At 48.8% G+C, this 27,026-nt stretch overlaps 1 protein-coding gene across 1 annotated transcript in view; it reads left to right on the forward strand.

Annotated features, from left to right (window-relative positions):
• The first annotated feature begins 4,596 nt into the window (after positions 1–4,596).
• IL1RAPL2 (interleukin 1 receptor accessory protein like 2) overlaps positions 4,597–27,026 on the forward strand; it is a 672,068-nt gene continuing 649,638 nt past the window's right edge. Inside the window, exon 1 of the mRNA XM_006127932.5 lies at positions 4,597–5,357. The gene's annotated coding sequence lies outside the window, so the exon portion shown is untranslated. The remainder of the gene's footprint in view (positions 5,358–27,026) is intronic.

Genomic DNA, 27,026 nt, shown 5'->3' on the forward strand with positions numbered 1-27,026 from the left:
TACTTCAGTGCAGACGTGCTATTTCAGAATAAGCTATTTTGGAATAACTAGTCCAGAATAGCTTATTTTGAAATAAGCGTGCAGTGTAGACGTACTCTTAGGAAGAACGTCCTGTCTGGTTACCGGACAGGAAGGAAAGCTTTGAGTCCATTTATCACCCTGCCTTTGTCTCTTAGGGCATGTCTACACCGGGAAGTTATTTTGAAATAACTCCCCTTATTTCGGAATAACAAGGCGAGCATCCACACTACCAAGCCTGTTATTTTGAAATAATGGGCTTGTTATTCTGAAATAACAACTCCGGCTTGTAAAGAGGAATAAACTTATTTCAGAATAACCGGCTAGCATAGACACAGCCTTGCTTCTGGAAAATCCAGCTTGAACCATGCACAGCAGTGGAAGTTCTCTGGAGTTGTGTACAATTGCAGGGTTATCACTCGTCCTGGTTAAGTTTGTGTAAGAGCTGTGATAATCCTTCTCATTGCAGTAGAAAAATGTCATATATAAACCATTCATAAATACAATGCAGTGATCCCGGAAGCTGACGTGTGGGGTGGCATTGTCTGTCTTGAAGAGGAAAAAGTGCTCCTGATAATACGGGGTGGAGTTAAATGTGTAATTTTCCAAGGTTTGACGAAGAGGCAGCATGCATGTGATTTTTATTTTGCACTGCTTAGAGGTTTCTCTGTCCCTTATATTAGGCTAGGAGGGATTCGATTTTTACCAGACAACGTGGTTAAACATCAGTTTTACAGTGTGCATCCACCCTAATGAAAACACCTTTCCACTGCTAACTGCCATCAACAGGCAAAGTAAGAAAAATGCTGCTGGAGAACTCTGAGTTGGATTGCAGGATATTTACATTGTACATTTTGACATGAGACGTTGACAGTTTGTTTTAAAGGGAGATAAAAGGCTCTAACTTTTTGATTCTCAATTTCTCCTGTCATTACATAAGAAGTGTCTGCCTCATCTCCCATTTCCTGCAACTAGGAAAAATGCACAATTAAAAAGAAATGTAAACCCCACACAGTTTTGCTCACCTCTGAAGCTTTAAATAGACAAAGAAAGCAAAATGGCTCAGCATTAAACATCGCTCTTACCCAGCAAAAATTTTAAAAATTAAATTCTACCGAGCCTAGAATTTTACAATTCCAGAATTTTCCAGTGCACTAGAAAATTCCAGCGCTTCTACAATTCCAGAATTTTCCAGTGCTCAAGAAAATTCCAGTGCTTCTACAATTCCAGAATTTTCCAGTGCTCTAGAAAATTCCAGTGCTTCTGCAATTCCAGAATTTCCCAGGGCTCTCTATGGGTTAGTAAGGAGGCCTGTGAGAGCACTGGATGCAAGTCCAGGTTTTCATGTAGCACGAATGCAGGCGATATTTTAGTCGAAAGAATCACTAACGGTGTTTTGTCTATTTTAGAGCTGAGTTTACTCTGGATTAATTGCAGCTGGATTTGCTCTGGAGCCACAGTTGCCACTCTCTGGTGCTTACCGGAAGATGAGTCTCCTCCTGTTTAAGAGCCCCGCTTCCTGCCCTGCAGTGTGCCACCCCGTCCCAGGCACAGCAGACAAAGGTAGCAACAAGCACCCCTAGGCACGGAACTTTCCAGCATCTCTCTAATGCTAATTAGTCCCAGAACTCTCCAGCATCTGGGGCTAATGCTAGAGCAATCAGCAATCCACAGAGAGAACGCAGGTGCGCCCCTGGCCTGTGATGGACTAGTGGGTCCCCTCCCCTCACCTGTATGGCTTTCTTTCTTAGTCTAAAGTCACATGGCAGCATGGTGGTGTGATGTGGGGTGGGGAGCAAGTCAATGTACCACGTACCCCAGGAATTGCTGCCACTGCGGGCTTCCTGCCCCGGGCCAGTAAGCCTGGCCCAAGCCAGCAGTCCTGGTGTGAGTAAATCATGGGGCGCTTTGCCTGCTTCAGCAGGATGAGGCCCTGGGAGTCACAGACCCCTAGATGTGTAGTGAGTTCCTTGAAAGCCATGGGACGCATCCTGCTCCTCTTGATGCAATGGGACCTTGGCCATTGACTTCAATGATATCCTGTGCTGCACTGCAGGCAGGCCTGGACCAGACAGGGGGACAACAGACCCAGGCTCCAGCATTACTCAGCTGCTCGCAGATGTAGCATATTGAATCGCCAGCTGGCTGGCTGATTCCCTGGCACGGTTAATCACAGCTCCTTTTCTCATCATCTATCCATTTAGGAGAGCTTATTATTAATCCTTCCATATGCATCAACTCTGTTAAGAACATAAGAGCAGCTATACTGGGTCAGGCCAAAGGCCCATCTAGCCCAGTGTCCTGTCTGCCCACAGTGGCTCAGAAGGAGTGAACAGAACAGGGAATCATCACGTGATCCCTTCCCTGTGACCCATTCCCAGCCCCTGACAAACAAAGGCTAGGGACACCATTCCTACCCCTCCTGGCTAATAAGTATTGATGGACCTAACCTTCAGGAATTTATATTTTTCTTTTTTAAACCCTGTTAAAGTCCTGGTCTTCACAACCTCCTTTGGCAAGGAGTTCCACAAGTTGACTGCGTGCTGCATGAAGAAAATCTTCCTTTTGTTTGCTTTAAACCTGCTACCTATTAACTTCATTTGGTGACCCCTAGTTCTTATGTTATGGGAACAAGCCAATAACTTTTCCTTATTCACTTTCTCCACACCAGTCATGATTTTATAGACCTCTATCATATCCCACTTAGTCTCCTCTTTTCTATGCTGAAAAGTCCCAGTTCTTCCACCAATTACTTTCTGAACCAGGTTATCCTTTCTGAACCAGGTTATCCTTGGTCATGTAGGATGACAGCTAGTGACCATCACCCTCAGCACCTGGGGTTTGTTTCAAGAGTTGTTAGAACTTAATAAGAAAAACAAAACAAAAATACGCAAACCCCCAACAAACAACAAAAAAACCCACCACCACCAAAAAGCAACAAATACAACAAAGAACAGATCCCCCAAAAGCCTTGCCCTTAAGCCCTTTAAACAATTAGGTGTGAAAGCTCAAGGTTTCTTCACATAGAGATCAGAATATTTCTTTCCTATCTGCTTGGAAACATCTAACCGATTTTACACCCTTGTGGTTTTCTCACTTACCCCAGCTTGAATTATTGCTGAGAACTGACACTAAAAGTTTAGTGCTGGGTTGTTGTAGCTGTGTTGGTCCCAGGATATTAGAGAGACCAGGTGGGTAAGAGAAAATCTTTTATTGGACCAACATCTGGTGGGGAGAGAGACAAGCTTTGAAACTTACACAGAGCTCTTCTTGAGCTCTGGGAAACACTCTCAGTGTCACAGCTAAATACAAGCTGGAACAGACTGTGTCGCACAGGTAGTTATCACATATTTCAAGGGACCAGTCAGACATCTCTCCACCTTGTATTTAGCTGTGACTCTCTTGTACTTTTCCCAGATTTGAAGAGGCGCTCTGTGTAAGTTGGTGTCTCTCACTAGCAGAATTTGGTCCAATAAAAGACATTACCTCCTGCACCTTTTCACTGAAAGTTTAGATCCGTTATGGCACTTCCCCCTTTCAGTCCCTAAATCCTTCTGAAAATCACTGGGGAGGGAGAATAAGGGCATTAAAATGATGGGAAAAGTTTTCATCTATTTCATGACTTGATGCTCCATCAAAAACAGGGACCTACAGAGCCACTTCTTTTCAGTAAACACCTCATTTTCAGGTTCACATTTCCCCTGATTTAACTTAAAACATATTGAATAATTAAAATAATATACTAAAAAAATCACAGGTGTGCTCAGGGTATAGTGACTACCTCCCCTTTGTACACCCTTTGCTCCTCATTCATGTGGTCACACACACCTATGAAGAAAAAAAAAAAAAGATTGAGCCAGGTAGGAAAGGAACCAGTGGATATGAAACCACCTCTGGATACTGGAATGAAACCAGGAGCTGACCCAGGAAGGGAGCCATCTTGTTCAGTGTGTGCAGGGCCATCCTTAGGCATGGGCAGTGTATGCAGCGGTTTGGGGCACCTGAAAATTCGGGGCACCACTGGGACAGCAGGTAAGAGCGGGTCGGCTCCCACACCCCCAGCATGCGCTGCAGTCTCCTTAGGCAGGTTCACAGAGCTGAAGGTGCTGGTGTGGTGCAGACAGCATGAGGGAGAGGGTAGGAGAGCCTCTGCCAGGGTGCCTAGAAGTGGGTAGCTTGGTATCCTCTGCGGCCTTCCCCTGGACCGTGAGCCCGGGGCTGCCCCAGCATACCAAGCTTGCTGTGCCCCAGCGGTGGGAAGGGGAGGTCTCCTGGGGGCACCAGTTTCATAATACAGCACAAGGCCCTGAACCTGCTGACCAGCTCCCCAGACACTCTTGGCTACCTGAGGAGCCCTCGCCTGGCTGGGGCCACCCGCTGCCTGGCTCCTGCCGGCCTTGCTCTGTGCTAACCTGGGTAAGGGCCACCGCTGAGGGTGACCCTGTGCTGCTCCCAGTCCTGGCTACTCTCTTTCTCTAGGGAGGAGCAACCCAAGCCAGTGCCCCCCCGGGCTGCCAGCCAGCCTCCTGCCCAGAGCGAGCCCTGGCTCAGGAAAGGCGCTGGGGTTTACCGAGCAGGGCTGCCCCACGCAGGGAAGCTACCTCGCAGGAGCCCGACGCCTGGACCAGAGGCGGGCGATCTCCCGCGGGGCCGCTAGACGGCGCTGCCGCCTCGCCTTTCCCCAGCCCGCCGGGGAAGGCAGGGACATGCCGGCGGAGGGCGACCGGGGAAGAGCCGGTTAAACCCCGGCTGGACGCCGCTCGCTCGCCCCCTGAACTCCCCGCGCCAAGGGGGCAGCGCAGAGCGCGCGGGGCGGGGGGGTGGGAAGCAGCCTGGCTGGAGAGAGCCCCCCCCAGGCCGTGCAGGGGACGTGGTGAGGACGGAGCCACCCCGCAGAGCCCGGCTCCGGCGCAGGGGTCCCCGCCAGCCCGTCCGGGCGCGCTAGCCGGGCAGGGCAGCGACTCCCCCGCGCAAGCAGCGCGCCCCTGGCCGCGGGGCGCAGCTCGGGCTCCGCAGCGAGCCCCCTCGGGGGAGAAGGCGGCTGGAGGGAGCGCGGCTGAGCCCGGGGCGCGGGCAGAGCCGGGACCGGCCGGAGGCGGGCAGGTGGCCGGAGTTGAACCGAGGAAGCCGCCGCGCCAGGCGGGGCAAGTTCTTCGCCAAGTGCGCGCTGGAGGCGGCCGGTGCGCTCCGGAGCCGCGCCGAGGACTCGCTGGATCGCTGCGGGCATGGGGGGTAGCATTCCCCGAGGGGACGCCGGACCGCGAGCGGGGGACGCGGACCTCCCGAGCATGGAGCTGCCCTGCTGAGCGCCCTGGCCAACTCTCGGGGGGCCCGAACAGGTAAGCGGGTCGGCATGAGCACCTGCGTGGGCTTCGTGGTCGGGGAGCCTCCGCCGGGCTGGGACGCGCCCCTTCAAACTTTCCGGGGGTGCCTGGGGCGGTTTAGTTTCTACGGGTCTAGTAAGTCCCCCCTTCCCGTCCAGCAACATTGCCTGGGCGGCTTTTACATCCCACTTCTTCCTCCGCGGTAGGATGGCTTGGCTTTGCCTCTGTCCCATAAGCGGGGGGCTATTCCCCCCCCCACTACGCGAGGGGCTAGTAATGCCGCTCTAAACCTTTCCAAAAATCAAAAAGGAAAAGTCCCCCCCCCCCCCCCATGTGGACAGGCAAGTCAAACCCAAAGCAGGGAACCCAGCTTCCTTGGCAGCACTTTTGAGCCATTCTTCTGTGAGCCACGCTGGTCTTTTCTCTTTCTCCCCCCTCTTTTCCCCCCTTTCCAAAACTGCATAGGGAAGTTAGTAAACTGGTCACTAAAGCTACTAATCAATCTGCTGCTCTGAGGTTTGACGAGCATGGATCTCTGCCTTCCATAGCCACTCACTGGTCGGGGCATGGCTGGAGAGGGGCTTTTGGCAAAGTTTATGCTGAAGTCTGTGAGGCTGAAAAAGAGACAAAATGTCTGGGGGGAAGGCCCAGGGGAACTTGAATGGGTAGTTGATGTGCCATGGTATGAATGTGTATTGCAGAGGGGACAGGGGATCTTCTTGTGCCTGTTATAGGTGGGTGTTATCCCCCCATCTGGGGCCTGACCCAACGCCTGCCGCAGTCTGCGAATTTGTGCATTGACCTCAGTGGGCTTTGCCCCCCACTGTATCCCCAGTGACTTGGGAAGCGGCTGCAGCCTAGTCTGGCAGCTGCTGCCCAAGATACAGAGCCCAGGCAATATGTTCACCCAAGGCTGGTGCAAGCCCCAGAGAGGAAGAGGTTCCCAGCTGGGAAGCGATGGAAGGCTGCAGGAAAGAGGCGGTTCGCCCGGCGAGGGAATCTCCCGGCATCTCCCCTATAAATAGATCCCTGCCCCGGGTAGCACAGAGCACTGTGAGCTCAGTACCGAATCGGAGCCTGCTCGACACCCGTGCGTTCTATTCTGGGGGAATTGCAGTCCTCCCACTCCTTTCCGAATCCGGCAAGAAGGGCTGCGCGGCTTGGGCTGTGCTTTAAAGGCGCCCGGCGGTAAGCACACGGCTCGGCTGGTCCTTTCTGTGGGTGGCTCGTGAGGTCAAGAGGGTGGGGTGGAGTGGTTCAAACCTCCCCCCTCTCCCCTAGTGAGTTCTAAGAGCAAAGGGGCTGTTCCCGGGCAGCTGCAGGTACATGGCCCCTTTCAGGATCAGGCTTCTTAGAAGCCCCCCCCAAAACCTTCATATTTCCAAGGGAAGCCTAAATCCTTGCTGAGCAGCGAGTTACTTCACCCCATAACTGTGCTGCACAGGCAAAGAGGACTTGGTCAGGTCAACGACTCTGTGGGCTTGGAGATGCCTTAAGAGGGGCCTGGGTTTTGAAATGGGGAGCCCCAACCTTCTGGAAATCAGACCCCTTTCCAGTGTCTGCAGGGTGTATGTGGCAATAGGGGCATCCCAAACTAGTAATCTCGGGGTTCCCGTGTCTTCGCGGGGAGCCTCCTCCCAAGCCTGCGGATGTCTTTGAAACGACTCCTGTTGAATGCAGTGGGCGTTACATTGGGCCCTGGGTGGGGGTAGCAGGCGGGGCCTGATGCGATAGATGCTTCCCGCCCGAGCCCCATGGGATGTAAAGCAGAGTTGGAACGATCTGCGCTGTCAATGGCGAGTCCGGAAATCAGTGGGTTTCATGGGGCAAATCCTATAAATGTGTGTGCGTATTGTGCGGGCCAGCCTCCCACGAGTTCAGTGGGCCAAACCGGATCTCTCCTGGTACAACATCTAGGAATACTTTGACTTCCAGTGGAACTCCTTCATTCCTGCTTTGTGGTGTCAAATTGTCCCTTTTTGCTCTTAGCATCTTAAAAAACGGAAGGGGCACTGAGTTCCTTCGTAGGAGCGACTGGAATGCACTGTGGGTGTTATGTGGTGCTTTTCCCTCCGGTCTCTGCACTGGCATTCCTTGGAAACCCAGCACACAACCTGCGATGCAAAACAAGGCTCTCAGGGTGGAAGAAAGGAAAATAAAGGCACCATGGAAAAGCTCCCATTGAAGTCAATTGGCTTTGGATTGGGCCCAGCAGGTGTGAGTTTACAGGAGCACTGTCACTCTAAGCACTTGGAGAGGGACTTGAAATATACAAACCGTGATAAAATGTGGGTGTTAACAAGCTAGCAAAATCTTCTTGAAACACCTTAACTCTGACTACAGGTGGCATAAAGGGGGGTAGGGAGGGGTGCTTTCTGGAGAGGAGCTAGTGAGTGGGCTGAGTAGAAGTACTAAACCTAGGAGAAAGGTTCTGTTGACTGGCAGGATTCATTTGGCCAGACTTGAGGGAAGACGCTGGCTTGCAATGAGTCAAGTTCTCCTCCACAGTTTTCCTCCATAACAACTAGGGGGTTACCAAATGAAATGAACGGGTAGTGGGTTTAAAACAAACCAAAGGAAGTTTTTCGTCACGTAGCACACCGTCAACCTGTGGAACTCCTTGCCTGAGGAGGTGGTGAAGACTAGGACTTTAACAGGATTCAGGAAAGAACTAGAGAAATTTATGGAGGTTAGGTCCATCGATGGCTGTTAGCGAGGATGGGTAGGAACGGTGTCACTAGCCTCTGTTTGGAAATGGAGGACAGGAGAGGGATCACGTGATGATTCCCTGTTGTATTCCCTCCCTCTGGGGCATCTGGCCTTCATCACTGTGGGCAGACAGGATCCTGGGCTAGATGGACCTTCGGTCTGACCCAGTCTGGCCGTTCTTATGTGAAGTTAGCTGTGGGGAAGCTCTGGGAGGCTGAGGTTTCAGGTATAATTTAGATCTTGGGCCATCTAACCCGACTGAGCTAAACCCGCAACAAGCAAGCATCTGGCTGCAGAGAGGGTGAAGAGACAGTGAGAAGTTGTTGTAGGTGAATATAAATCATCTCTCTTCTGCATTTTTTTGACCTTTTCAGACACAGAAGGCCTCAGGTGGGATACTAGGGGGGAGCAAATCCCTGGCGTCCAGGGTAGGAATAACTCCTTGGGAGTCTGACTTGTATCTTGATCCCTTCCCTTCCAGACTGGCTTCTCCGGGCACAAGAGGGGTGGCAGTTTTTATACTGATTTCTCGGCTCCTCTGAGTCCCTCTGTGCCGCCAGGCTGCAGCGTGCACCTAGATCTCATTAAGGAGGAAGTGAGCCTGTCATGTACAAACGAACAAGCTGCAACCAGCCTTACACTCCACGATCCTTTCTAGCTGTTATTAGTGGTTTAAGCCAGCAGCTAAAGAAATCCTTTCAATAGAGACATTGTAGGGAAGGGAATGTGTGTGTATTGAAAGCCTGTTAGCCTTCCTGGTCTATTCAGAGAAGGGAAAAGCAATAAGAGCGGGGAGTGTGCTGAGATCTCCAAGGGTTCTTGTATGGTCACGTTAGTCTGATGGGTCAGCGCTTGCTCTTGCAACTGCAGTGCCTTGATCACCTCGGGACCTGGAGGGTAGTGCTGGCTATTAGGTAAAGCTGAGGTGGGGGAGAACCTCCTTCCAGAGCCTCTGCTATACGATCCCCTTCTCAGGATGCCGGTGGCTGATTCCCCTTGGTGCACAGGAGGCTGGTGCTGTCTTGGGTTGGAAACCTGCTGGATTCCAATGGGGTAGGAGGGGGCTAGGTGGATCCTTTTCCACTGGGCTGGTGCATGGGGCTCTTTATCCCTCATGCCTCCCATCGTGGGCTCTGGGAGAGGAGGGCAACCCCGCTGCCCACCTCGTGCAATTTCCTTGAGGTCCTGTAGGAGCGTGCCATGCCCCAACTTGGCCCTTTGGCCCTTATCATTGGGCCTCTGTCTCCTGAGCCTCTCTAGTCCCCTGCCCCATACACCGGTGGTCAGCAACCTGCGGCCTGTGGGGCGCACTTGGTTCAGCAGGATAAGCCTCTGGCAGGCCGCCGGATAGGTTGTCTGTCTGAGTGTTCACAAGTACAGGCCGCCCACAGCTCCCATTGGCTGTGCTCCACAGCTCCCAGCCAATGGGAACTGCTGCAAGAGGAGGACAGGCAGTCCCAGCAGCCAGCTCTCTTTGCCGCAGCTCCCATTGGCCGCGGTTTGCCATTTCCAGCCAATGGGAGCTGCGGGCGGCTGTGCCTGGGAACACAAGGTAAACAACCTGTCTGGTGGCCCACCAGTGGCTTGCCCCGTGAAACTGCACGTGGCCGGCGGGCTTCAGGTTGCCCACCCCGCTGCCCTACGCCATGTAAGCTGGCTGCAAGGTTGGGCCAGGTGACTCCTCCTTAGGTTGGGAGGGAGGCCAGTGGTTTAATGACAGGGCTTGGCTCTTTAGGAACGCCCAAGCTGCAAGCAAAGGCAGGTAGCTACACTAGTCTTTGCTTTAGCCTAGCTAGCATGAGTGGTAATAGCAGCATAGACTTGGTGGCACAAGTTTCAGCATATGTTTGCAACCTGAGTACATGCATGCTGGGAGGATGCACTATTCGGACTGCTAGCCTGGGCCCAGCTGGGCTACAATCCATTCCAGCGTAGACACATCCTTGGTCTGATCCAGCAAGCCACTGAGCGAATCCTCCTCTTCCCTGATGCTCATGCGAATCCTTGTGGCAGTTCCAGGAAAAATTCCAGCCTCACATTCTGGTTTCCCTGAAGGAAACGGGATCAGTTGGCTCTGTTCTTGGAGGGAATGCCCTCTAGAAACGTCCTCCGGCCTGTGCCGTTGAGAAGAGCTTAAGTACATCACGTGCAAACGGAGCATAATTGTTGCTAAACCCACTTTTCTAACCTCCCCACTGTCCATATGCCTGTGCCCGTCACATGTGAACATGGACCAGGTGGATCACGAACAGTGCATTCTGTTCCGGGAAGACTTCGCTAAACCTCTCCTGAAGACAAAACTCCATGTGAATGGCACATAATGACTTCAGATCTGGGCATTATTGAACGTAGTACAAATAAAGCATCTATAATGTACAGAATTTCCTCACGCTTGGGTACGTTTGAGCACCGAGTAATCCCTCACTTCAAACCGAAGCTGAAATTTGAAACTATCAAGGGCTGTTAAACCATGAACTGGTAGCAAACAATCTTGAAGAGCGACCATATCCCGTATTGTTTCTAAGCCCTCCTCAGACAACGTGACTTCCCGTTAAGCTATGTATCAGCGGTGCACCTTTTTAGTGCTGTGGGGGGAAAGCGAGCGTTTGAATTGCCTGCACCAAGGAGGCAGTTTGATGGCACTTGCTTTACAGGCGACTCCATTTAAAAAATAAGACAGTCGCTTTCTTTCAAAAACTAACCGAGAAATCCTGGCCCCATTGAGGATGACGGAAAAATTGTCGCTGACTCCAGTAGTGTCAGGCCTACTCCGTCAGTGCTTTCCTGAGCATTAATTGCCTCATGTGAACAGCCCACTGATGTCCATGGAGGCCTTGTTTGCCTCAGGAACAACGGTCTGTTTATATTTTTCTGCAGCAAAGCCAATGAGAGGGAGAGAGGGGAAACTCTGCTGGTGGCCTTTCCCGCTATTCCTCCGTTCAAGGGAGGGGGCCGTTTGGGGACTGTGCAGAAGATAATGATGTGTAGGGAACTCTGTGTCCAATCCCTCCATGCAGAGGTAGTTTCGCTGGGGCCGCTCAAGGTATATCTACACAACAGCATTATTTCATAACATAGCGCGCATCTACGCTACAAGCGTTTATTTTGAAATAATGTTGAGCTGGAGGACTTCTTACTCTGACTCGTGGTAACCCTCGTTTCATGAGGAGTAAGGAAAGTCGGGGGAAGCGTGTTCTTCCTTTGACTCCCTGCTGTGTAGGCAGCGCCAAAAGCCGAGTTAAGCTATTTCGACTTCAGCGGCGCAATTGACGTAGCTGGAGTTATGTAGCTTAATTCGACATTAGCCCTGCTGTGTAGAGGGACCCTAAGAGTTCAGGGTTTGAGGACTGGACCCTTGCATTGCAAGTTAGCAGTGTCGGGGCATAAGGCTATTTATGGTGCTCTGAGCCGCTGCATTCAGCACCATCTTACTGTAATGACAGAAGTGCTGAGGGTTTGAGTTGTAGGGGGGCAAAGGGCTGGGGTACCAGCGGCAGGCTTTGGCTGGGAGACTTACCTGCTTGATTCCCGCCAGCAGCCTTCTCAAGCAGACTGCCTGCCTTCCCCACCCCCACACTGGCTGCAGGGGCCATGTGGCTTTGGAGCCGCTATGTGCCGGAGGGTGCTTTGCAAGTTGCCTGTTGACAACAGGCAGCTCCCATTGGCCGAAACCATTGGCAACATGTGAAGGCTCACAGCTGTTCAAACAGAGCCCTGCAGCGTGTGTGGGGCAGACAGGGAGTCTGCCTGAAGCTCCCTGCTGCATCCAGGGGCCGGATCTGGTGGTATGGTGGGTCAAACCCGGCTCTTTGCCTAGGTCTGCTCTATAGTGAACCTTTGCTTCTGATCCAACAGGAACTGAGAACAAGAGACTCTGAGGGGCTCATCACACTGCAGGACTGAGTCCTCACTTGGTTTCAAATGTGTCTTCATTTTTTAAAATCTACTTTTGGAGCAACAGCTGTGCAGTGGGAAAAGTCTGCCATGGCTTGACAAAGATGCATTACATCTGTTGAAAGATGTTCTCATAAAAACAAATGAGGACCAATGTCAGAGGATGTACGGCCCCTTTAGGAATGAACGGTACCAGTGCCTCCTTGTTGTATCTCAGTAGGGCCAATGGACCCTCCTGGAATACACCTGGGGCTAACTCGGCTGGGGCTACCAGTCCCAGCTGGGAAGGGGCCAGGCCACATTATATAACAAAGCGGCAAGGAGAAAGAAGCCCACCTACAGGGCTTGGCTGGGTAAGGAAGGCAGAAGTTTCTAGAACAGAGGCTCCGACAGGGCCAGCTAGTAAGTGTCAGAATGTCCTTGAGGAGATAGGATTTGACCTCAGGATGGGAAGGATTATTCAAGCTCTTCATTTGTCAGGAGACACCAGGATGAGGGAGAACGGGCGTTTCTCCGTCACAAATGGGCGTTGCTTCATGCGTAAGAGGCTGGATGGACAGCCAGCAAGAAGTCATTTGAGCTCATTTTTGGCCTTGTGGACTTTTTGGCAAGACTGGTTTGGGGAGGGATTGGAATCCCACACATCACTACAGGAGCCCAATGTAGTTCCAGGGAGTGAGGAGTTTTGGCTGGTGTGGAGGAGAATGGGATTTCTCTCTTGGTGGTGGTTGTTTTTTGAAATTTTAGCACAGAGAGAGTTAGGCCAGAGGTAGGGTTTTCAAAGGTGCCTGGCGTTGGCCTAGCTTGGTTCCGGTGGAAGTCGATGGCTTCAGTGGGCCGCTGGTTGCAATGGGGCCGCAGTTGTGGGCTTTCAAAAATGCCAGGCTACGATGATGGTAAAATCTAAGAGTTTTTTATTGACTGGATACCTCCCCTTTCTGTGTCCCCAAACTCACAAAGCCAGTCGCCTTCCTGAGCCGGACTCCTCTGCTCCTGGAGAGAGGTGCTATGATGTGTGTAGAATGTGGCTCTACTTTCCTAGGATGATTTTCCAAGAGCTTGTCTGTATTAAACAGTCTTGCCCTTTTACCTTATATCCCCTCCCCTTCATGTGGATGCAATTATATTGTATCTATTCTGGTTTGGGAACTAAAATAAGCGACACCAGTATAGAGCGGCTTCATACAACACAACAACCTCCACGCTAGGGCTTATACCGTATAACGATACTGGTAAAAGTTATATCCCCAACTGACATAGTGATACCAATGTGGGTGTGTCTACACTGCACCCGTAACTCGAAATTGCGAATTGCATAGCTTATTTCAAGTTCATTTTGAAACTGAGCGCTATTCCGAACCATCCCTTGCTCCTCGTGGAATGAGATTTACAGGGGTGTTGGAACAGTGAGCCCGTTCTGTTTCGAAATAATGAGTTTACCCAAAAGACACGGAATAGCTATTTTGGGATACTGGAAGTATCCTGAAATAGCGCTGCAGTGTAGACGTAGCCTAACTCTTTTAATGGAGACTAGCTCTAAATCTCATCCTCTGTCAGCTGTGCCTAGCTTCTAAATACCTTTGACCTGCCAAGCAGTTAAATCCCATCAGTGGCCTTAAAATCTCTGGGTTTGATAATCCTCCTTTTATGTGGCTTGCAGTAAATTGCCTGAAGGGCTGTATGGATTAAGCCGCAATTTGCATCAGTAAATACATGTAAAATATGAATAACTTCCACTCTGAACACAAGACTAGAAAGGAGCAGGTGCGTTTTGTTGACCTCAGAAACCAGGAGTGCTTGACGTACAACGGTGACGCTCCTCCCACGACCCTATATTTCACTCCAGATGTCTATAAAATGGTTGGGTCCAAATTTAAAAGCTGTGACGCAGGATGAGCATGTCGCTCTTAGTTGTGACAGCTGGCTAAAAGGGTTATAGTTCAGACATGCAATGGCCATGGATTGCTGGAAATGCAAATAAATACACAAGAGGATGGCCGTTCTTTGTGGAGCTCCGTGGCTAAAGACCCACTTTGTCTGATACCTGTACATCATACATCTGACAAAGTAGGTCTTTGCCCACAAAAGCTTATGCTCCAATAAATCTGTTAGTCTATAAAGTGCCACCGGACTTCTCGATGTTTATGCCGATTCAGACTAGCATGGCCACCCCTCTGATACGTGTTAACATTAGTGTTTTGTTGCCAGGAACACAAGTCCTTAAATATTGGGGAATATTGTATTTTTTCGCAACTGGAAATCATAGCCCTAAATGCAGATCTAGACGGCCATCAGGTTGCAACACTGTCCCCTCACCTCCCTCCCACGAGTTCCCCTGTGTCATTTAATCCAACAGCTTTGCTCATCGTGTAGGTTTTTACGGTTGATGCTTTAATATGATGCCTACTGAGTGGGATGGCTGTTATTACTTGGGTTATTAAAATCATCAAGGCGCAATCCAGCAAGCCCTGGCTCACATGAATAGCCCTTGTTCCCTGGAGGAGTCCTGCAGAGAAAGGGGCTAGGCGCTTGAGTTGGGGTCTTCAGGACTAAGAGCGTCCTCTCAAACTGCTCTAGCCTAGGAACTTGCCTGTTTCCCCATGTGTCCCAGGGCCCTCTCTGCCTAACTACTCCCGCTCCATTATTTTGCTGCCTCCGTTTTCTCCCCCATCCTTTCCTCGTCCCTCTTCTATCCTGAAGTGTCATCCACCGTCTCCTTTCGGCCTGCAGTTTAGCATCACTCTGCAGATCAGCGATGGGCAACCTAGCCTAGTGACTGGGCTGCCCGCGCGACCCACCTTCACCTCAGTGGGCCACAAGACGATCGTAACCAAAGTGGTCTCCCGGGGTAAGGTCGTTTTGCTCGCGGCTCTTGCGTACTTAGACTGCGCCGCCTGAACCGCAGCAGCGCTTGAGTTGGATGCAAAGGGAGCGCCCGGCTCTCAGTCAACGTTCTGAGTCAGAGGCAGGCTTTAGGAACATTGGTAAGAAAAACCCGAATTGGATGGAAACCCGCGGAAACTGGCGGAATGTCATGGGGGAGGGGCGCACATAGAACCCTGAGGGGCCGCCGCAGGTTGCTCAGCGCTCCTGTGGAGAAATCACGACCAGCATGTCTATCCACACGCCTGAGCACCAAGGGCAAGATCCAAAGCCCATTCAAGTCAATGGCAAGACCCCCAGTGATTGGAAGGGGTTCCAACTCTGCCAACGGGTGCACACGGTTCAGAATGGATGCTCTCCCTTTGTCTTGATGGTTTCTGAAGAGCTACATAAGCAATTAGGCTTCATGGCTTCCTAGCTGGCTTTTTTTCGCAACACTGATTATCGGCAAGTTGCTGTCACATGTGGCAACTAAAATCCAAATGAGCTTTTGTTCAGTTGTCTGACTATTCATGGTCCCCCCTCCCAAAAAAGGGATAGAAAATAAGACAGAGAATATCTTATTGCCTCTCTATAAAACCATGGTACGTCCCCATCTTGACTACTGCATACAGATGTGGTTGCCTCATCTCAAAAAAGATATATTGACGTTGGAAAAGGTTCAGAAAAGGGCAGCAAAAATGATTAGGGGTTTGGAATGGTTCCCATATGAAGAGAGATTAAAAAGGCTGGGACTTTTCAGCTTAGGAAAGACGAGGCTAAAGCGTGATATGACAGAGGTTTATAAAGTCATGACTAGCGTGGAAAAAGTAAACAAGGAAAAGTTATTTTCTTATTCCCACAATATAAAAACTAGGGGTCATCAAATGAAATTAATAGGCAGCGGGTTTAAAACAAACAAAAGGAAGTTTTTCTTCACTCAGCACAGAATGAACCTGTGGAACTCCTTGCCAGAGGATGTGATGAAGACCAGGACTTTAATAGGGTTCAAAAAAGAGCTAGATTGATTCATGGAGGTTAGGTCCATCAATGGTTATTAGCCAGGATGGGGAGGAATATTGTCCCTGGCCTCTGTTTGTCAGAAGCTGGAAATCGATGACAGGAGGGATCACGTGATGATTCCCTGCTCTGTTTACTCCCTCTGGGGCACCTGGCATTGGCCACTGTTGGCAGACAGGACACTGGGCTAGATGGACCTTTGATCTGACCCAGCCTGGCCGATATGATGTTCAGGCCTCGATCCAAGACAGACACATTTTACTGCATCGCTTTGCTTCAGAAAGGCTTCCCCTCACCCAGAGCCAGTGAGGAAGAAGCATTAAAAGATATCCAGAGAGCACTCCACAGGCAGCCGCAAACATTAGCTCAGCAGTCTGCCATGCTATTCATGGGCAAGGATTCACACTAGCCACACAGAAGTGACAGGTTCCTTAGCTGATTACTAATCCCCCGAGTCCTTCTGTGTGAATAATTATTAATCTTGCTACTCAATTTGCATTAAAATCCGTGGCAGGGGCAAGAAGTGCCGTCCTAGACACTTGCACTGCAAACCTTTCTGAGCTTCGTCCCTAGCTAAAAGAGAAGCAACACTGAAGTGGAGTCACGCAGGCCAAGTAGTGTTTCTTAAGGTAGAGAAGAGACGGGCTTTAGCTGCAATGAACGTGGAGGGGACTCTTCTCACGAGGCTGCTGAATAGAGACGGACACGCCGCATCTCTCTGGTGTGCTACTCCAATAGGGCTTGATGCTGCCCGAGGCTGAGCATGCTGGTTGTAATCCCGCAAAGTACTTAAGTGTGTGCTTAATATTAAGCTTTAATATTAAGAATTCTGGAGCTGGTGGCAGGACTGAGTCCATGCTGTCAATCAGAGCCTCAGCTACCAATGTCACCTTTCAGGGGCGTTCCCTGGAATAGACCTACATGGTCTTACATTCTCGGTCCTCTCATGACATCCACTGAAATCTCATCTATTCTATATCAAAAAAACGTGAAAAAATGAGTGGTCCTGTAGCACCTTAGGGTACATCTAGACTGGGGTTTTTTTCCGAAAGGAGATATGCAAATTTGGCAGTAATTTGCATATCTTCTTCCAATCGCTGTTTTGAAAGTGAAAGCGAAGGTAGTCTGGATGCGCTTTTTTTTTCAGGGAAAAAAACCCTTTTTCAAAAAACTGCATAAACCTCCTTTTTTTTTTTTTTTTTTTTTTTTAGGAGAGCGTTTTTTTCAAAAAAAGTTTTTCCCCCCACAAAAACTGTATCCAGACTATTTTCACAAAACCCGCTTTCGGAAAAGCGATCAGAATAAGATATGCAAATTTGTGCCAAATTTGCATTTCTCCTTTCGAAAAACACCTGTTGTCTAGATGTACCCTTAGAGTGTCTGTGTCTCTCTCTCTCTCTCTCTCTCTCTCTCTCTCTCTCTCTCCATTCGATCTCGAGCTTTCATGGACACAGCCCACTTCTTCAGATGAGTAGAACCCATAAAAGCTCACAATACTACATATGTTTTTTATTAGGCATGTCTACACTGGGGAGTTATTTTGAAATAACAAGGCGAGCGTCCACACAACCAAGCCTGTAATTTCGAAATAATGGGCTTGTTAATTCAGAATAATAACTCCTGTGAGGAGGAATAAGCTTATTTCAAAATAGTTATTTCAGCAGTTATTGTTTTGAAAGAATTTATTTCAAAATAACTTGCTAGTGTGGATATAGCCTCAAGTGGTACAGTACCACTAGCTTTTTTTAAGTTACAGATTACCACGGCTCTGCCCCCCGAGACTATTCTGTATCCGTTTTTGTACTGCCACAAGGCACATACATTTAATGTAAAAACACACAAAGAAATATGAATCCTAACTTTTTCACGTGGTATTTCATGCTTCCTGGTGCATGTAAGTAGCCGTATTCTGAAAGAAGCAGGCTGTTGAGAGGCATCAGCTGTATTTCAGACTGATGTCACATATGGTAGGCTAAGAGATGGGAGATCCTAAAGAGCTGTCAATGGCTGTTTTATAGTGTTCCAGAGAAGTGGTTCAAGATTAACCTTTGCTGTTAAATTTGATGCCTGAGGTAAATTAGAAATGTTAAAAGCGCTTGTTCTTTTATATGAACGCAGTCATGACTACCTTTGTCTCATTCAATCAGTTTGTTCCTAAAAGACATTCACAGTGTAACTAAGGTAAAGACGTCTCAAAGGGGATGCCGTGTTAGTCTGTAATCTTAAAAATGAGTAGTCCTGTGGCACCTTAGGCCGTGTTTACACGACCAGGTTATTTTGAAATAATAACTCATAGACTCATAGACTCCAAGGTCAGAAGGGACCATTATGATCATCTAGTCTGACCCCCTGCACAGTGCAGGCCACAAAATCTCACCCACCCCTCCTAGAATAATCCTCTCACCTATATCTCAGATATTGAAGCCTTCAAATACTTTGAAGACCCCAAGATGCAGAGATCCTCTAGCTGTGATCTGTACCCCATGCTACAGAGGAAGGCGAAAAACCTCCAGGGCCTCTGCCAATCTACCCTGGAGGAAAATTCCTTCCTGACCCCAAATATGGCGATCAGCTAAACCCTGAGCATGTGGGCAAGACTTATCAGCCAGACACCCAGAAAGTTCTCTATAGTAACTCCTATCATCCCTCCATTGACCTATTTCCCACTGATAATGAATGGTCAATTAGTTACCAAGATCATGTTATCTCATCAAACCATCCCCTTCATAAACCCATCTAGTTTAATCTTGAAACCAGATAGATCTTTTGCCCCCACTACTTCCCTTGGAAGGCCGTTCCCGAAATAACTATTTAAAATAAGCTTATTTTGAAATATTAAGCTCATTATTTTGAAATAACAGGGTTGGTCCCGTGGATATTATTTCAAAATAAATCCCCAGTGTAGACATACCCTTAAGAGACTAACAAAAATATAGATAATGTCATGAGCTTTCATGGGCAAATCCCACTTCCTCAGATGAGCTTGAGGGGAGAAAAAAGGGGGTCTCTCAGAATAATAACCAAAAAAGAAGCGAGGGGAAAGGGGGGGAAGTGGGGAAAATGTATCTGTCAATAGTAATGCAGGTGCTAACGAGGCTAATTGAGTAAGGTAAGGATAGGGTTGCCAGGCAATCTCACAAAAAATACCGAACACCTAGGGAAAAAAATTGGTGGTGGAAAAAAAAAGAAAGTAAGTCATGGCCCTTTAAATCCCCACACACTCCCTCAAGTGGCCTTCCCTCTGAGGAAAAACAAAAAATACCAGACATTTGATATGTTCATTATTTTCTGTTTTTTTTTTTCTTTTTTTAATGGACACATCGCAAATACCGGGCTGTCCGGTCCAATACTGGGCACTTGGCAACCCTAGGTAAAGAACTTCTTCACAGACTGCAGCGCTAGTCCTGCCTTTTATTGGCAGCACGATTCATGCTGATTGAGTGGGGGGGAGGGGAAGAGTGTTACTTTTCTCCTGTGGAGGAAGAGCTGGACCGGAAACCTCTGTAAATTCTCTTAGTGAATCCTGAGGGCAGGGAAATTGGGATGAATTCATCTGGGCTGAGAGAGAGTCTTGAGCTGAGGTTTTCTAACCTGATTTTGGGTGCCTCAGGGGTTTAACGTTTTTCAGAAATTTCTGAGCAAGCCCTTTGTGTTGAATGTTCCTTTTGGGCCCCCTTTTGGAAGCACATCTTGGCCTTCAGCTACCGGGGACTCTTAATTTCTTATTCATCTCGAACCAGTACGAAACTCCTCCTGAAGTGGGTGCCAGTTGACACTCACTGCTTCAGCCATGCTCGCTTAGAATGAACATGGGTGTTCCCGTGACCTCAGGACCTCTGAGGCGGGACGTGGGCGGAGAGAAATGGGGCATTCGGGGACGGTGCAGAGGTGCTGTGTGGGGTGGAGGAGAACACTGTTATGCAGACACAGGCAAATGCTTACGGATGTTCTGAGAAGTGCGAGAAGAAGCAAGTCGAAGGATTCTGCACGAGCTGCCCGGCCCGTCGTATTTCAGAGCAGCTACCTGAGCCTCTGGGGGGTGTTTGCAGCTGAGCTGAGAAGCCGCCAAGAATAAAAAGGGGCTTGACGAAGGCACTGAGGAGACAGTTTTAGAAGCCATCATAAAACTTGAGAAGAACCTGTTCCTGACTGGAAGACTAAAGAGGCAGCTTGTGGCAAGTCTAATGCTCATACGCACAGTGGCACAGCTCGCAGTTGGGCAGCATTGTCGTTTCTGCAGGGATGGGATGCAGTGTTTGCCTCACACATGATATAAAAGGATCCTTATGAGCCTTATGATCCTCAATCTGCCGTCTTCCACCTGGGCTGGGAGGGAGTTGGACTGATTAGAAATAAAATCAAGCTAGGGATACAGGAGGTTTCTTTCCATAAGAGCTGGGTGAGCCAAGCGAGTGAAGGAAGACGCAGGGTCAGGATCAGGTAAGCAGCCTGAAAGATGGCTGAGAAGGAGGAAGCAAAGCAGATCATAGGCCAACAACTTGACTGGAGACAGAGGCCTTGATGTAATCTGTCTGGTTACATCTACACTGCAGAGTTTTTGCGCAAAAACAGGCATTTGGGCGCAAAAACTCGCAGAGCATCCACAATACAAGCGCGTTTTTATGCAAGAAAATATACAGCAGATTAGTTTTTCTTAAACTTTTTAAGACTGAGGAACACCAAACAATTTTTTTTTAATGAGCAACACCAAGGATTGTTTGTTGAGCAAAAAACAAAACAAAACAAAAGGTTGGGGCGGGGGAGTTATTGAGCAGAACTAAAGGTCGCCTGCCCCTTTAAGGGGAGCCATTTTGAACTCTGTTGTTCTCCGCGGCACACCTCGAACTGCCTCGGAGCACACCATTATGCCCCAGAACACAGTTTAAGAAACACTGCAGGAGATCGTCAGAAGACAGGGCTTTTTGCGCAAGAGTTATTCCTCATGGAAAGAGGAATCAGCCTTTTTGCGCAAGTATTCTTGTGCAAAAAGGCGTGTGAGGACGGACAACGGGTTTCTTGTGCAAGAAACCCCTATTGGAAAAAACACTGGTGAATGGCCATCAGAGCTTTTTTGCGCAAGACCGTCCATGGCAGTGCGGACGCTCTCTTCTGCAAAAGCACATGGCAGTGTGGACACACTCTTGCGCAAGACCTTTTGTGGAAGATCTCTTCCGCAAAAAGTTCTTGCGCAAGAACCCTGCAGTGTAGACGTAGTCTCTGAGCGAGGGGAGAGGTGCTCCGCGTAGCTCTGAGGCCATGGAGGGGTACCCAACTGGTGCTGAAGATCTGGCTGTCCTGGCCTTCTGGAGGTGTGGAGCCAGGTCCCCTGATCAATTTGATCACTGGATGGTAGTAGTTAGCACGCTCTTGGTTCTAATTAATCCTTAAATACTCATGGCAGGGAAATGAATCTGAGTTTGTCCGACAACTTCGTCAAGAGACTGAGCCTAGTGGCACCGCGGGGACTTAGTTCTCCAACTACAGCTGTACGAACACTGAACCCAAAGTTGGCAGTGGAATTAGTCCTGTGTATTTAGAAGAGTTGAGGCGTGGGTGGAGAGTTGGAAGGCGCGCGAGAGTTCGTTGGGCAACAGAACAAAGAACGCTGCACGACTCAGACCAAGTAGAGCTGAAGATCTGGCATCAGAAATTAGCACACCTCGTGTGTGTGTGTGTGTGTGTGTGTGTGTGTGTGTGTGTGCTCACTCTCCTTTTTTTTTCCTTTGTGTTCTTTTGCTCCCACTTTGCTGGAAAGATTCAGTCGTGTCTAAAGAGAGGCTTGTGGTCTGCAGTCCATTTATAAAGACAGAGTGACACAGGAAAGCGGCAATAAGCCAGAGAGCAAAAATGTTTGAGGTAGCAAAAGGAGAGGAGCAGGCTGATAGAAGATCCTCATTAAAATTAAAAGCTTTAGCAAGTTGGAAAATGACATCAAAAGAAATGGAACATAAAACACTGTCTAGGGTACTAGCAAGAAGACAGAAGAATTAGTGTTGCCAGTTCATGCTTTGTGTGGAAAAACAATAATTTATTTCCCTGAGACTTCTGAGCACCACAACCTGACAATTGGAGACTGCCAGAGAGGTGGGATTTTGTTTTAATGAGCACCTTCTCCATCTCAGCTACCGAGGAGAAAGCAGAGTCCACCCCGCCCTGTGGAGCATCGGCAAATCACGCTTTGCATCTGAAAAGCAAACTACAAAGAGCACAGTTACTAATCTTGTTTATAAAATTGCATTTTATACCGAGATGAGAACAAAACCTAATTCTATGGAAAACCAGGGACTTAGAGCCCCATATAGACAGACAACAGTAGAGGCACGTGCCCAGAATATTCATGGCCTATCCCTGTTTAAAAATACTTCTCCAAATCATTTCTCAGTGGATCTTTTGAATCCTGGAAATTGTTGGGAGTTGGGGAGAAGGGATTCGCAAAGTAAACAGAATATTTCAGCCACCTGTTTTTTCAAAGGGGAGGGTGGTCTTGGAAAGAGAGGGCTCAGAGCATTTCACTGCAAAGTGGGGTACAGGCAAGCACTAAGCAGAATAGCAGACCGGAGGTCTTTGTCAGAACGGGTGATATTTATGCTTCATTGCAGTTTGGTTCTTCTGGATTTGCTGGTTGCTTATCGCTCTGAATTGGACAGCTGTCTGAAGTCTGTGGTCTGCTCTAGTGCATGGTATTTGCTGGGGGAGGGGGGATAGACATTTTTGGGTCCTTAGCTAATTGAAAAGAGGGAGACAGGTGTCTCTGTCTCCTTTTAGACACACCAAACAATGTGAAGATTTCTGATAGCAACACACCCTCTCTTTCTCCCCCTCACCCCATGCCAGGTGGTAGAATTTCATCAAAAGGGGGCGGGTTCATACTATCAAGGGTTTCCTTTGGATAACTGTGTCTCTAGCCCCCACCTAGAAATCTGAGAGAACTAAATATTCTCTCGGGAACCCTTCGGTAGCTGATATGTCCTCACTCGCAAACCCCAAGTCGGTGTATGAAACGCAGACAATTACCTGGGGAGGAGGGACACAGAATAAACTTGGGAAAGTCAATAATCAACCGCATGTGCTTATATAATAATACCGAGACTCTCCATCGACGTTCCCTCTCAATTTATTCCATGCCTGGCTGGGAAAATTGTACACGCACCCAGGCCTGTGCGGATGTGCACCACCAGTAGAAACACACACTGCTGGCTGTGACCACCCAGCTGGTTAGCTAGCACCATAGGAATCTCTCTTTGGTGGCCATCCGAGTGCTCAGCTTACAGGAAACATAGCACCTCAGGGTGCCCTGGCAGGAGTCGTAAATGCAGGCCTCCGCTTCTGCAGCTGTCCGCAAAAACTGCCTCAGACTTGGCAGCTGTCTTGGTGCCGTCTCTTGTGGACAAAAGCTTCCTTTTTGTAATGCCTCCAGAGAGGGGCAGGTGGCGTGGCAGACCCTGAGAGAGTTCTTGCTGCCAGGAATGCTCTCCCACTGGAGACTAAGGGTATGTCTAGACTTCATCCCTCTGTCGGCAGAGGGATGCAGATTAGGCCGGTCGACATTGCAAATGAAGCAGAGATTTAAATACCCCGAACCTAATTTGCATAAAAATGGCCACCATTTTTGCCGACTTAGCACTTTGTCGGCAAAAAGCAGCAGTCTAGAGGGGGATCTGTTGAGAAAGCAAGCCTTGCGGGAGGCATAAGAGATCTGTCAAAAAAGGCTTGCTTTCTCGACAGATCCCCCTCTAGACTGCCGCCTTTTGCCAACAAAGTGCTGAGTCTGCGAAACGCGGCGGCCATTTTTATGCAAATTAGGTGTGGGATATTTAAATCCCCGCCTCATTTGCAATGTCGACCTGCCTAATCTGCATCCCTCTGCTGACAGAAGGATGCAGTCTAGACCTACCTCCAGTCCCCTGCTGTCTGCCTTTCTCTAGGGTTTGCAGCCCAGCCAGGCCGGATTGTGGTTTTCACCCCTCCCGCCAGGATACTTGGGGCCGCTCTTGGGCACTTTTGCTACCTGACGGCGAGAAACAGCATCTGTTGCTGCCCAAATTGAAGGCTCCGCTGCAGTTTGACGAAAACGTCCCAAATTGTGTCAGAACCTAAATGCAAATGTAGCCTGAGCCATTCAGTCACAGGGGTGCTGGAATAATTTGCATAGCAGGGCTGTGGTGAGCTACTGAATCACATTCTAAACCCTGCACGTGATGGACACCTCTTCAAGCCAATGGGTGCTGCAGCAGCCCCCTCGTTCCAACCCTCGTTCCAGCCCCCTCATTCCAACTTGTTCAATCATTTTCCCTTTCTTCTCAAGAGATGCTGGCAGGAAGCTTCCTCCCTTGTGGAGCTTCTCTCAAACTTTCCCTCCCTTCTGTTCCTGCCACCAGGTGTCATTAGTGCTCTCCTTTCTCCCTAGAGCAGTGGTGGGCAGCCTGCATCCCGAGAGCCACGTGCGGCCCATCGAGGTTCTATGTATGGCCTGCGAGATGTTTTGTTTCCTGTTGCGCACGCACAGAGTTGCCAGATTCTGCTGGTTTTTGTCCACATGGGCTTTTTTCCTACCAGTATTACAGAAGTGACACATGCTTACGGCCAGGATATGTCTTTAATGGTCTAGAAAACTTGACCTATGAGGGAAGACTGAAAGAATTGGCCTTGTTTAGTCTGGAAAAGAGAAGACTGAGAGGGGGTATGATAGTGGTTTTCAAGTATCTAAAAGGATGTCACAAGGAGGAGGGCAAGTAGAAACACTGATTTGTCGAGCCCTGGCAACAGGTATTTCTAACTGCACAAGGATGTTCAGTGCTGTCAAATATTGCTGATTCTGCCACCACATTCTCAAAAGTGCCACTTTCCTTGTTGAACCTGATCAGATTTGTTTTGGCCCAATCCTCCAATTTGTCTAGGTCATTCTGGACTCTATCTCTGCCCTCCAACATATCTACCTCCCCCCTAGTTTAGTGTCATCCACAAACTTGCTGGGGGTGCAACCCATCCCCTCATCCAGGTCATTCATAAAGGGTGTGTCTAGACTACCTAGTTTTGTCGACAAAAGTGGACTTTTGTCGACAAAACTATACCAGCGTCTACACTACCGCTGAGTTCTGTCGACATAACGTCGACAGAACTCAGCAGTTTTGTCGACGCTGGTATACCTCATTTTACGAGGCATAACACCTTCTGTCAACAGAACTCTGTCGACAGAAGGTGTTATTGCCTGTAACACTGCGTCCAGACTACAGAGTTCTGTCGACAAAGCAGCTTGCTTTGTCGACAGAACTCAATGTGTCTGGATGCTCTTTGTCGATGGAAGTTTTGTCGACAGATTCCGTTGACAAAACGCGGTAGTCTAGACGTACCCAAAGATGTTGAACAAAACTGGCCCTAGAACCGATCCTTGGGGCGCTCTGCTTGAAACCGACCAACCAACCAGACATTGAGCCGTTGATCGCTACCCATTGGGCCCGACAGTCTAGCCAGCTTTCTGTCCACCTTGCAGTCCAATCCATACTTCTTCATGTTGCTCTCTTCACCTTCCATAGCCTCAACAGCAGATAGTCCCAAAATCAGTTTCTTTCCCACTGACACGCCATCCGACTTTGCATAAGTCATTTGATCATTTCAGTGTTCATTCTTACCCTTTGTTTTGTGTCTTCATGGCTATGATTACAGTACGATTGAGGGGAGTTAAGTATGAAACTTTGCTCAGGAGCCCTGGGCGATTGTAAACTGTCTGGAGGTAGAGATGACCTCGTACATATTTGTTCAATATTTAGCTCAAATAGTTGCTGATTTCAGTTGGGGCCATTAAGCATCATCATGATACAAATAAATAGTGATGCAAAGAATTCAAGAAACTTCTTAGGTGGGATCCTCTTAAGCACAAACAATATTTTCTATAGCCTCCATTTCAGTTTTCAAGTTTGGAGTTTTAAATATATTTTTTTAAATACCTGCAGGTTTGCATGGCGTGGGGGTAAACTTTATTTCTCTTCTCAATGGTTCTTCCACAATAAGATGAACATTGTGGGAGCTATAAATACAACCACCAGCTAAAGTACTTTGCCCGTCCACCTTGTTTCTCAGTGTTATAGGTCTCCTGAAACATCTTAGAACATAGGAATGGCGGTACTGGGTCAGATTGAGGGTCCATCTAGCCTGGTGTCCTTCATTGCAACTGGCAGGGGATGACCAACCACGGCGAAATCCACTTGCCAGCCCCGCACCACGCATGCGCCAGACCCGCATTGAGCACGCACGCGCTGCCGGTGAACAGGGCGACTGGCTGAAATCTACTCGCCATGGGCGAGTAGATACACCGATTTGTCGAGCCCTGGCAACGGGTATTTCTAACTGCACAAGGATGTTCAGTGCTGTCGAATATTGCTGATTCTGCCACCACATTCTCAAAAGTGCTACTTTCCAATAGTGGGATTAAAAGGAATGGCTTATGTTTACCCCCCAATGGGGGGGGGGGGGGGAGATAGCTCATTGGTTTGAGCATTGGCCTGCTAAACCCAGGGTTGTGAGTTCAATCCTTGCTGAGGCCATTTAGGGATTTGGGGCAAAAATTCAGCAGGGATGGTACTTGGTCCTGCTGTGAAGGCAGGGGACTGGACTTGATGACCTTGCAAGGTCCCTTCCAGTTCTAGGAGATAGGCAGTCTCCATTATAAAAAATAGACTTTCAGTGTCTTTGGGTAGACAGACTGCTTAAAACAACCTCAACAGTAGTTGAAATCATGGCCTCGCTGAAGCGAATGGTGAAATCCTGTTCCTACTGAAGTCAATGGGAATTTTGCCAACTGTCTCTAGCATGAATAATATATTAGTAAGTAGAATTTGCTTTGGTTTTTATAGTCTATTTGCTGCAGCGTAGTTAGTATAGTCAGTGTGAAACAAGGACCTGAGAGCTCCCTACCTCTGCTGTAATATCTGAAGAGTGCAAAGCGGAGAAAGCAATTTGCAAAGCTACACTTGAAAGTCATTCGAGCATAACATCATCATTGCAATTATCCATCAAAAGATTTGTTCAATTACATTTTTAAAAAATGTCTCGTCAAGATGGCGCGCCTTGTCTCAGGATTGGGTACTCCGAGGAGAGGTTAAGGAAAAATACTAAATTCTTTCATTAACCATTGTGAGACAGCCTTCTCATCTCATGATTCATCCCCTAGCCTTTTGGTTCTCTAACATTCTAACCCTGGGG

Source organism: Pelodiscus sinensis, chromosome 13 (genome assembly GCF_052426305.1).
Source record: "Pelodiscus sinensis isolate ZL-2025 chromosome 13, ASM5242630v1, whole genome shotgun sequence".
NCBI lineage: Eukaryota > Metazoa > Chordata > Testudines > Trionychidae > Pelodiscus > Pelodiscus sinensis.